A 12,961-nucleotide genomic window follows, 5' to 3' on the forward strand; every position below is an offset into this window, starting at 1 on the left:
TAATTTTGTATGGAAAACGTAAATTTTTTGATTGGACTGTAAAATGGAAAATATACTGTCAATAATTTGTTAAATGTTAATTACGTATAACCAGCTACTGCAAAAGGTAGAACCAATCTGATTATTTCCAATGAAATAATTTAATTAAATTATTTCTCTGCGGCACGGAATATATACAATATTGATTAAGATCAATTGTTAAATTATTCACGATGTGATTTTGCAAATGCTTACGGTGAACTGATCTTTCTGATGAGAAATAAATTGTGGTGTACCTGCCATAACTAATGTGCAGGAGGTTTCAGAAAAAGACAAAATGCCAAGACTTTAATTTATCTTTTATGACGCTGAATATTTAGTATATTGTCTGAATAATTCTAAAAATAGAAAAAGTACAGAGCTTGGTTAATTTAATAAGTTCAGCAGTAACCAATGCTAAACAAAATTTTGCTCTTTTTAGAATTAGTACGAAAATATTCCAAAAATCTAAAAACGATTGATCTTGAAAATATGATGAGATTTAGATTTACAAAGAAATATATAATTTAGCGGCAAATAACAATTTTTCTGAAATAATTAATATTTTATGAAGTTGGAAAAATCTTATAAGGTGCTGTGTAAGATTTCTGTGTAAGCTGTATAAGATTTTTCGAGAAATCAGGTAAAATTTCTGAATATTTCTCATTTATTAGTACATACTTATACAATCATAAGGTGATTTTTTTCCGCTCCAACGATTTTGATGTATGATACCTTAAGATTTGCGTAATTTTGCGTAGACTAAGAATCCGTAATAATATTGCTATGGTCATTAGCCAGTTTTTGCGCTAGAAGCCAAAATGTGCGAATTTATTGCGAATTTTGAGATATTTGCATATTGGCCAAAACTCGTCCAAAATTTTTCAAATATTGGTGAAAACTGCTCCAAAAATTATTTTGCACTCATTTCGAAAGTTTGCAAAAATTTCATCAACCAGATTTGCAAATAGCCGACTTTCGGAAAATAATTGCAAATCTGCCTTTATTAGTACATACTTATACAATCATAAGGTGAATTTTTTCCGCTCCAAGGATTTTGATGTATTATACATCAAAATTTGCGTAATTTTGTGTAGATTAAGAATCCGCAATAATATAGGGGGGGCCCCAGCCCGTTTTCGCGATACAGGCCAAAATATGCGAATTTATTGCGAATTTTATGATATTTCTTAGGTGATGCAAAGCCGGAAAGCTGGGCCCCGTCTCAAAAAGCAAATGCAATATGCGCAAGTGGGGCCCGGCGAAGCCTAAGTATGCATTCCGACCCACCTCTGAAAAAGTCGCACAAATCTCACGCCTAAACCACGCATCTTATCGAAAAATGCCAAGAGGCAAAATAGTTAGAGAATTCCATTTCCCAGTGTCCGAAAATTCAAATTTTTAAAATTTTAAGTAGTTCTGTCACAATCGATTTTTGAAGTTTTCAAACGGCCAATGTCTGATAAAAATTTAAACTTTCTTATTACCATAATTGTACAAATTATTCTTTAGGATAAGCTCTATTTTTCATATATAACATGTGTTGACCTTAAAAATTTATTGAATTGGTGATCCACTAATTAAGAATTTAATTTAGATAAATAAATGGAAATATTAGTAGTAAATACGGCCAAATGACCGATACAAGTAACCGATAGTAAGAGTGGACTAGAGGTAAACCGCGCACACCTTTGCTGAGGGAGTTGTGAGTTCGAATCTCATTGGATGTGTAATTTTTGCAACATTTTTTTAACTTGCACATCATCATAAATGCACGTATAAATTTTTGTCAAGCCAGTTAGGTAGCCACCACACCCCCTTATATAGTGGGGGTGGTCAAAAAATTATTGGGCGGCTTTTTGCTAAATATGTTTGCATATTTAATATCTGGTGGCCTAAAATATGAATATATTTGCAATTTCACGGGGATTTTCATTGAGCCAGAGAGACATTTTTGGAGGAGAAGCAAAGTATCTGCCGACATCGGACTCTGCGACCTTCAGAATGTCGCCTTCTATTCAGACATATTCAGGCGTACATGTTTTCAGATGCAGATGAGGCAGGCTACCGTAGGGTTTACGCCTAAAAAATAAAATCCACCAACTAGTCCAATGTTGGCATATACTTGCTTTTACCACTCGAATTTTTTTAAAGGTAAATACGACTAAAATTTACAAATTAAAATAATGTGTCTTAAAAATAGAGAAAATTTTTTCTCCTGATTTTGAAATTACTTTGAAAATGTGGATTTTTTTCCATTTTCATAAAATAAATATTAAACTTCATTAAATGTATGTGTTTAATAACTATGTATTTTTTATTTTGTATTTAATTTATTTAATATTTAATAACAAACCAATGAATTATTTATTCAGCCAAATTCGGTTACATATTTGAAAACTTAAAAAATTCCTGTTGCAAAAACAATACCTGGGGTCGTAATTTATTATTAATTATATTGGTATTCTGGATTAAGATTAAGGATTAAATTTAATCCTGGATTAGTATCGGATTAAATATATTGTGGCCCTTCGCGGCTTAAGAATTAGGATTAAATCCGTAAACCGTAAATTAATACTCTCTGCGTTCAGGGTGTGATATACAATAAAATAGATCCGAATAAAAACTAGGAAATAAAATTCTTTTTCAAAAAAGGATTCTTAGGTTCGGAGTCGCGGTAAAAAGTGGAAAACAAGTTTATAATGGATAACAACTTTACCTTAATATTTACTATAATTAGCGATTCCTGCACTATTTGCTGAACCGCGGGCCAATCCTTTAAGTCGTATAATTTAATTATATGCGTACTTTTTTGTTTATGATGATAAATTAAACGCTGTCATATTATAAAGTTTCAAGTATTTCCCTAAAACACGTCATTCTGTGATTTTATAAACAAATTAAACTTTAAAAAGTATAAAATTGTTGGAAACCAATAGCGAATTTTCTACATATTCAATGATAATTACCATAAAAATTGTAAAGGTAACTAAATCGAGTTATGGTACTAATTTTTTAAGTATTACACTACATAACAATACAAGTTTCAAATCTTAAAACAATCTGAGAAAGTATTATCCGATACTACTGCGGAAGATTTTGATAATAGACATTCCTGACAAAAGCAGTATGGCTAAAGAATTGGCCCGCGGTTCAGCAAATAGTGCAGGAATCGCTAATTATAGTAAATATTAAGGTAAAGTTGTTATCCATTATAAACTTGTTTTCCACTTTTTACCGCGACTCCGAACCTAAGAATCCTTTTTTGAAAAAGAATTTTATTCAAGTAGTGTGGAGCAGGAGGTCACAAAGTCATTCTGAAACATCGGAACATCGGTTCCTGGGAAGGACCCATTTAAATAAATACAAATTTCCTACATTAATTTCCATTTTTTACAAAGTGAATTCACACCAAGCTCTTTGTAAGCTTCGTAAATTCACAGATTTTACTGTTACAAAGTTACCACGGTGTGCGACAATAATAATTTACGAGTAGTACCAAATCTTAAAATACCACCTGAAGTTGCTTATAGTACGATTTCTTAAGAAAATTTAAAGATCCTGACTTATTAAAAAATACACTGCATGAGTTTTGTATACTAAACACAATTTCGGCAATTCATAAATGGTTGCATAAACCACAATTCTGGCTCGGGCTATATATCCTTGTGGTTCTTTTTTTAAATCGTAAAAAATCTCCATGGGTTAAAATTCGAAAATATTGAAATTCGTGAATTTTGGCGTGGCCCAGAATTTTAATAAGAAATCAATGGTCCGTGGCCCAACTCCCATGGCAAATCCAGTACCCTCTTTTGCGAAAATTTTCGCACTTTCAGATACCCATTTCTCCACTGAGCTACAGCCAAGACGATACATTTTGGTGACCTAAACTTAACAGTGTCGCATAGAGGAAGGTTCAACTTACAATGCAACATCGTGAAGTGTTTATCGCCAATTTTAATGGGACAAGCTTTATTTTGTAGACTGATTAATATTATTGAACAGATTTTTCATCATTTTCGATAATGTTCACTTTGAGTCCAGCAATTTGACCTCAAAGTTCGAAAAAATGGTCTTTTTCATCGTGCGAGGTCAACCAAATTCTCGCTCCCCCACCCAACTCGCACCCTCGCTTTCACATCCACACTCAAGTCACTTTCTCACCTCTCATTGAATTTTATATGAAATGAACTTTTAATTGATTGAGTGAACTCTTGTTGCAAGTTTTCATGTGGCAATTATTATAAAAATAAGTAAAACAGATGGAAAATTTACACCCTCTACATTTAATGAAAGAAATATTGTCAATCTGATTGCAATGCCGGTTCTTCGGACTGAAACAAATTTGGTTTTTAAAATTTGGCTTTTTCCAATTAATCCATATCCACCGAATAATATCAATTATTATACATATTCCACTTGAGTAGCAACAATAAGGGATCATTGGAAAGAAATTGGTGAAAAAAAGTGAAGCAATATTTCTGAATTGTGCGAAATTTCAATTTCTTTGTTTTTATACTTCAATTGCCAACAATTAAATAACGATAACGATTAACGATATTAATTTTTATTCCATCTTCATCTACATAAAGTTATAAAAATACACTTCAAAATGTCTACTAATTATTTTTTGAGGAGTATTTTTAATTAATGCAAAACGTCTAGAAAAGGAAATACATAGCATACCGAATATTAATTGAATACGTCGTCATGTTGCAATTCTCATAGTCTATGAATAAAAATCAGAATTTGTAATAAGATTTATCTAATGATAATTATATTTTAAAGGATTTGCACCCAAGTTGACAAATTTGATAAAAAAAATGCGAGAAAGTGACTTGAGTGTGGATGTGAAAGCTAGGGTGCGAGTTGAGTGGTGGAGCGAGAATTTGGTTGACCTCGCACGATGAAAAAGACCATTTTTTCGAACTTTGAGGTCAAATTGCTGGACTCAAAGTGAACATTATCGAAAATGATGAAAAATCTGTTTAATAATATTAATCAGTCTACAAAATAAAGTTTGTCCCATTAAAATTGGCGATAAACACTTCACGATGTCGCATTGTTAGATTCCTCACATTTATGACTTTTTCGAAATTGACCTGGTTTTTGAGATATGGCGCGATTTCTGAAATTCAAAGATTAATGCCAATAACTCGTAATTTCACACGTTTAATGTGAAAAAATAGAATTTTTCAGCGGTTTTGCCGCATAGCTTGTTATCTTTGTCTAAATAAAAGTCTAGGCGGTAATTACGAGAAATGGCAACAATCCGTCTTGATTTGCTAAATTGACAGAGATAGATTGGACTTGGAGATCCTGACTGGCTTACAAATGACGGTGCAATTACAGAGAATTGATCTTTCTCAAGAAGAAAAATTGTGGGTCTTATCTTAAACTAGGTCGCTAAGTCGACTATTGACAAATTTAGAATTACCAGGTTTTTGAAAATAAAATATTAATGCATAAAACATAACTTGAAAAAGTAAAAACTTCTAAGGTGAGGGAAGTGCACTTAAAAGTATGAAACAAGCCCCCCTCCCCCCTTAACATTGCCTCGCCTGGGCTGATGATCACAACCACAAAGAACTCAATTAACTTAATTAAGGCATTGCTAATTAGCAAATTAAACACTTCATGTGGACAATATTTTACTTAATTATTTCATTCATTGTTTAAATTGGTTTTGTTATTTGCATTTTGAAACAGATTTCCAGATAGTGCCTAAAATATTGTTTGTGAACCTAACAGCCCTTCCAGAATAATAATAATTAAGCCTCCACCCTACATGTCTAATTTTAGTAAATAAAAACTTTTTAAATAGATGTTGGTTTTTCACGATTCATTAAATCAACTCAAGTTCTTTGTGGTTGCTTTCATCAGCCCAGGCGAGGTAATGTTAAGGGGGGAGGGGGGCTTGTTTCATACTTTTAAGTGCACTTCCCTCACCTTAGAAGTTTTTACTTTTTCAAGTTATGTTTTATTTTATTATTTTTCTGTGATGGTGAGGATTAAAATTTATCGGGCTACATAAATGTAAGGCAAAATTGGTATGGACAACCCAATCGGGTCCCCCGATTTATTTTTTCAATATTACTTCATATTCTATCATTAATTGTCATCGGTGACCTCCATATCAAATTTCAGCTTTCTATTTGTTAAAATTTGGCATCTACCGCTGCAACAAATTGGCTGATCCCCCAATAAAAATTACTAAATCTGTGCAAATTACTAAGCATGCATTAAAACACAACGTTGTGTGGGTGTAACTATATAGTTACAAGTATTTTCCATAGGTTACTTTCCAGTAACCAATTGCTAATTTTTGTCATAAGGAAAAGTTGGTGGGTTTTCGACCAATTGAGTTGAAATTTTTTTTCTACTATAAAAAATGGGTGCGATCTTTCATAAAATCAACCACTCAGCTATGCAGATATTCTACTTCATAGAGAAATCGCATTTTCAAAAATTCACCACCATTAAAACTTTTTTCTGGGAGGTCGGATCGAAAAATCCCTGTCAATAGCACTAGATTATCTCCGTAATTGATTTTTAGGTGTCTTGACATTTTTCTGTAAAACGCACCCATTTGGCGGTAGAGCGCGGGGAAAGTTTCGAAGGGGGGGGTCCGAATGCATACTAAGGTGTAACTGTAACCATGGGCTTTTTACGTCACCTTAGAAAAAGGGGATCCCTTAGTCGCGCGTCCTTGCGAAATCTGCCACCCCAATGAGCAGAGATACCGAAATTGCAGATGAGATCCATAAAGTGAGTGAAATCATTTTATACCGTTAGTAATTTGCAAAACGACCAATTTATCTAATATTAATTTCTTTCTGTGGATTCCTGCTAACACTATTTGTGGCGTGAAAGTATTGTAAATTAATTTATGAAATGAAAGTCTTCTATAATTAGGTACGATTTCTGGGAAGCGTCTTAATGATGAACTTGTAAAGCTATTTTTCAATTAAGGAACACCACGGTTTGAATCAGCTAATTATTTTAATTCAATTTGTCAAAATTGGGAAACTCTTTGGATTTATGTTATTATGTTAAAAATAAAATGAAAAGTTATCACAGTATAAAGTATGATATGTTTGTAAATTGTGTAAAATTCCGAAATCCACCCATTTGGATGGTAATCTGGAGGAAGTAAAATTTTCTCCGAGAATCACAGGGATTTATTAAGAAATAATTTAAAGTGTCGCAGTCTGTTTCGCAATTTTTCCTCAATTGTGTTGAAAATTTGAGATTTCTAAATTGCTAATATCCTCAGTGGTAGTAATTGCTTATCTATTACATAAATTTTTCTATGTATAAAAATTGCGAAACTTTTTTTATCGGCAAAAAGTTAAGCAATCATAATTGCGAGGGGGATAGAAATTTTATAACAAGTAAAATAAATTTAATTCAACTTATGTATGATTGCGCAATATATAGGTTAAATTGTTTAATTTAGACGCCATAAATCCAATTTGCTAAATTAAGGCATAAGTTTAATTTGTTAGGTTAATTTGAATTTGAATTGTTTATGACAGATCTAGTGTCTGATTTTATTTTTTTATTTAGCGAGGGAATTAAATTTTGCACAGTCCGAGGATCTGATAATTAACATGGTTTAATTACATATTTTAAGAAATTCTTAAGGTTTGAGTTGGCAAACTTAAGATTTTTTCAGATATCGAATTTGTGAAAATATTCAAACAGTCAAATTAAATGTTACTAAACATTGCAGTTTGAAGATTTATCCGAAAAAACTGTAATTTCGGCTGAGGAGGAGAGCCTCCGCACATGTACATTTTTGATCGGCTCCAAATTTTGGCTCATGGCAGTTTTAGGTATGTAGATGAAGGGCCTTGAAGGTTTTGATGCCATGGCTCCATTTGCGCCCGCCACACCCCCTCAAAGTTGTCAAAAATGATGCCTAAAAACATATGGCTTATTATTGGTTTAGTCTGTATTAAATGAAAACGGAAAAATCCTCGCCTAATAATATTAATTTATTTTTATTCTATTATTTGACGCTGAAGTACAGAATTTACTTATTTCCATCTTGAAGTTTTATTATTTTTTTGTATGCTTCAGCGTCAACTGCCATGAGCCAAAATTTGGAGCCGATCAAAAATGTACATGTGCGGAGGCTCTCCTCCTGAAGTTTGAAATACATTGATATTTTCGCACCATAAATATTAATCTGAATCTTGGTAATACACAGATTCAAAATTTGAACAATATTAAATTTATAGAATTTGGATTCAGTTGAAAATATGCTAGTTTTCTAGATCGATAGATTACTTTGAAATAAAACATTTTCATGACTCGCACAACAGAACTAACGACCTATTAAACATTACAAAATAAATTTAAATATTACCGCATTTTGTCACCATCTTTTAGCTTTATCTACGAACGCATAATTCTAACCTATCTAGGTGTACTGATCTATTTTTGTTTTTAGCAAGATTTTTTATTTGAAAGTAGACAGTACATGCGTAAGATTTCAAGATTTAGCAGTATGTAGATTAAATTGTTCAGTTTAGATGCCATAATTGAAACTTAGTTAATCAAACTAAATAAACAAATTGTAGGTAAGTTCACACGGTGAGATAAGGTAAACGATTAATTTAAAGAATTTTCTAAACCTTTTTTATTAGTACTGATTACATTTAAAACTGTATGATCTGGCCTGCCTTGAAAATAAGCAGGCCACATTCTAATTTTATTTAGGTGCTTAAAATCAAATCTTCCCAAAAAGTGGGATAATAATATTTAGAGTTAGCAAAATAATTCTGATTCGTGAAATATTTAGAACCTGAGATTCTGTTGATGATAATGGACTTTGTAGTAGTTTGAAAATTTATTGGAAAATGACATATTTCTTGCACGACTCAGATAGGCATGTTGACACCTTTACTTTACTTTGACAGACCTTCTCCAAATCTGTCTATCAATCAATCAATTTATTCCAATGACAGATCGCCCTCATCATTTTAAAAACTGGTTCTACTTAAATAAAACATTATTATTGAATTTGCGTCAAAATTGGGAATCTCTTTGGATTATTGTGGTTATGTTAAAAATAAAATGAAAAGTTATCACAAAAGAAAGTACGATATGTTTGTAAATTGTGTAAAATTGCGAAATCCATCTATTTAATTTGTTAAAATTGACCGGGAAATTCAAAATCGGTAAGGTTTCCTATCAATTTGTTTCTAATAAATCTAATTTAAATCTAATATTTGCATAAGTTGCGAATTTAGTTTTCAAAGTTAGCTTTGAACTTGAAAATGATGTAACTTCTATGGGGAAATTTTACAATGGAGCATTTCTTGCGATTTTGTCCGGCAACTCGAAATTGGTTTCTCCTTGATAAATTGCGAATTTTTCTTCATATGTTCATTATTTCTCAAATGTATTTGCATTTAAAAAATTAGCATCCTATTTTTTCGTGAAATTTCTAGCAATGCGAATTAACAGTGTTGACATCAATATGTTTTTGATGACGGGATTGGCGCTAACATTGAATATGGTAATCGAGTAACCTTGCGGAATAATATGTGTCCGCGGATGAAAGATGGGATATGTCAGGTTAACATTGCAGGATAGGAATTAGATTAGCATATAAGGGATATCTTAGAGAAACCGAGGGACAATGTCCCCAACTTGTATCCGCTGGGTGGGAACTGAATTAAGCTCTCCATGAAACATGCTGACATAATCAAATTGGATCCACATGGGGAAAATTTGATCAGATTTCTGGGTACATCATTAAATCCGATACTTCAAGGGGTTTGATTTTGTGGAGTGTGACAAATAATTTGTTTTGTAGAAAACATGACACTTAATTTTAGTGACCTTCCCATAAATGCCCGTGGAAGTATAGTTTGAAAAAAATTTGGGAAAGTGGGACAAGCATCTAAAAAAAACCCGCGGTACGATTTAAATTTTGAATATGCCAGTTTTGTCGTAGTGATTTGGCGGTTTGACATTTATTCGATTTTATCACTTATTTTCACGACCCTGCGAAGTGATATAAAGTGAATTAGTGAAATATTTAAATGCCCCGCCAATAAAACAGGGTGGAATTGGGGACTAAATTTTTGATGAAGTCGTAAACAGAATTGAAGGCTGGTGTGATGATTGGCACTTAAAATGAGAAACGGCTTATTTACCTGAGGTGAGAATTGGTTCTGATTTAGTGGGGAATCTAATCTGGCTTGATTATGTGCGAACATTTACCTATGATGGAATTTGGCTGTGTTTAATTTGGAATGTGTAGCCGGGAAATTTAAAATCGGTACGGTTTTGTAACAATTTGTTTAAAAAAATAGATATTGATGAACCGAAAACTATTTATTAACCTGATATATTTAAATAACAGGTAATTCCAACAAGTTTAAAAATTATCCATAAATAGATGTTTTTAATTTTTTTAGTAAAACCGTGGCGCCATGTTCAAAAATTTTAAATTAGTATATATACTTATACTGTATTAGATCATCGTGAGGTAGAGTATTGCTGAAAAATAGCAATAATCAACGAGGAAATCGCTTGTTATGAATAGTTCTAGAAAAAAAGAGTACGGATAAATCTTGAAACCTTTAGTATTTGTTTTATACGAGATTATTTATATGTCTTTCGTGAATTAGTGTTGGCAATACACGACTTAACGAAATCGGGTGGAAATTACTATTTTTTTAGAGGGTATGAGATACGTATTTTACTGAATTTCGTGAACTATTACGGAAAATTTCTTTTCTCGTAGATATTTGGAGAATACAGGATTCGTTTCAAGTGATATGTTTAATGGACTCAATTATTTTTTAAGATCACAACAACATCAAGATAAATGGACAGATTCGATTCAAGGTGACAGTTTGTTGGTTGACGTTGGGATTACTGTCAAGTCAGGAAAGTGACCAGGTAAAAATATTAGAATTGCAATTGAACGTGCCAAGAATTAATTTTGGAGGCATTTTAAAAAAAAACTTGTGAAAGTTAGGAGATGTTGACTTATTTTCTTAAAAATGAGATATATTATTTAATGAAAGATTCGGAAATGGTGATTGGTAACTTAATTTATAGATATGTAAAGTAATAACCTAAATATTAAAAACCTACAGTGTGCAGTGTTTAGATAGCCCGAGTCAGGGTTGGTCTTTCGTCGACCAGTCCGATTATTTTGCATCAGATTACTGTTAAACGTTACAACTTTACAAGTTTAGCTTCATGTTCCTTCATGTGAAGCAATTTGATGAGTATCTAGCTAATTTCGTCTTGTTATGACAATTTGTCATAATCGGTATGGGTCACATACTAGGACAACTATGTAGGATTTTTTTATTTGACTTTACCCTAGTTGTCTACAAGTCATTAGGAATTTCCAAACCAAATTTCAGCTCAATTGGAGGATTTTGAAAAATCAGTATGGGTTACCCAATAGGGTACCTCTGGGTGAAAATTTTTCCAATTTCGCTTTATATTCTTTCATTGATTGTCATCCGACACATATGTACCAAATTTCAGCCTTATAGGACAGTATTTTAAAATCAGTATGGGTCACCCAACCTGGTCCTAATATATTCAATATTTTCAATTTTAAAATCATTTTACTAGTTTATACCTCCATTGGCACCAGCATGCCGAATTTCAGCTTTCTAGGACAATTTCGAATATTCTGCACCAAACGCCAAAAACCAAAGGGTCCCCCCTTTGGTTTTAAAAATCATATGACCCCCACCGGTCACCCACTGGACCGATTTGGCTCATCTTCGAACTTGAGCCGTACTTTCATTCCATAAACATATGGTTAAAATTTCAACCCGATCGGATAAGTTTAAAGAGAGTTATCGATAGACGGACGGACGGACGGACGGACAGACGGACAGACATGACGGTTACATAAGGCCTGACTCGGGCTAAAAATTGCGCGTCCTGAAGGCATCTGCAAAAAATTGCTAATTTTTAAATTTATCAGTTTTTTCAGTAAACTAAATTTCCTTAATTCCCATTATCACAATTACAATTTCTGTAAGTAGCTCAATTTTTTCTAGCGGGGATTTATAGTTTAACCGAATTAAGTATAAAACCTGGCACAAAGTTTGAAACCTGCATCGTAGACAAAACAAAACTGGGTTGGTTTCAAGCAGAGTTCGCCAAAAAGCAAAAAAGCGCATTTTTGAACAGCATGTTTTTTTGCTGAAAAAAACGGATTTTTTGCTTATCAGAATCGGACGCTTTTTTCCTGTTTTGCTTTATTGAAACTTATAACATGGTAGTTGTGTAGTGCGCCGTTAGATGGCGACTGGCAAAACAGCAAAATAGCAAAACAGCAATTAAGCACGACATAATCCATGCTTTTTTGCTTTTTGGCGAACTCTGGTTTCAAGTGTTATATTTACTGGACTCGATTATCTTTCAGGATCGCATCTTGCTCAAGATAAATGGACAGGTTCGATTTCAACGTGACAGTTCCTTTGTTGGGATTAGTGTCGCCTCGGGAAAAAACACTTCGGGAAAGCGACCAGGTAGCAAGAGTTGGAATAAAACGTGTCAGGAATTAATTTTGGAGACATTTTCATTAAACTTGTGTCTGGATGTCGTAATTTGTTTTTGTTAAAAAATAACTACGTATTGGTTTAGAGATGCCAATTTTTCATATATCCAGTATTTTTTCGCTGAAAATGTGATAACAGAATCGTTACCGGTTGTATGGCTGGCGAAAATTACATGTATAATTTCCTCGAAATTCGTAACTTGTTACGGTACACTACGTAGCAAGTTTGAATTTGGCAGAATTTATTTTTACGATTCCATTAGAAATTGTTATTCCCTACTTAAGAATTTACATTATTCCGAGTGTAATTTCAAATCTCCATTTCCACACATGTTTAGAAATTTAGTATTCTTATCTGTTTTACCTAATTGCAAATAATCTAACACT

The sequence above is a fragment of the Folsomia candida genome, unplaced genomic scaffold (genome assembly GCF_002217175.1).
Source record: "Folsomia candida strain VU population unplaced genomic scaffold, ASM221717v1 Fcan01_Sc036, whole genome shotgun sequence".
Lineage (NCBI taxonomy): Eukaryota > Metazoa > Arthropoda > Collembola > Entomobryomorpha > Isotomidae > Folsomia > Folsomia candida.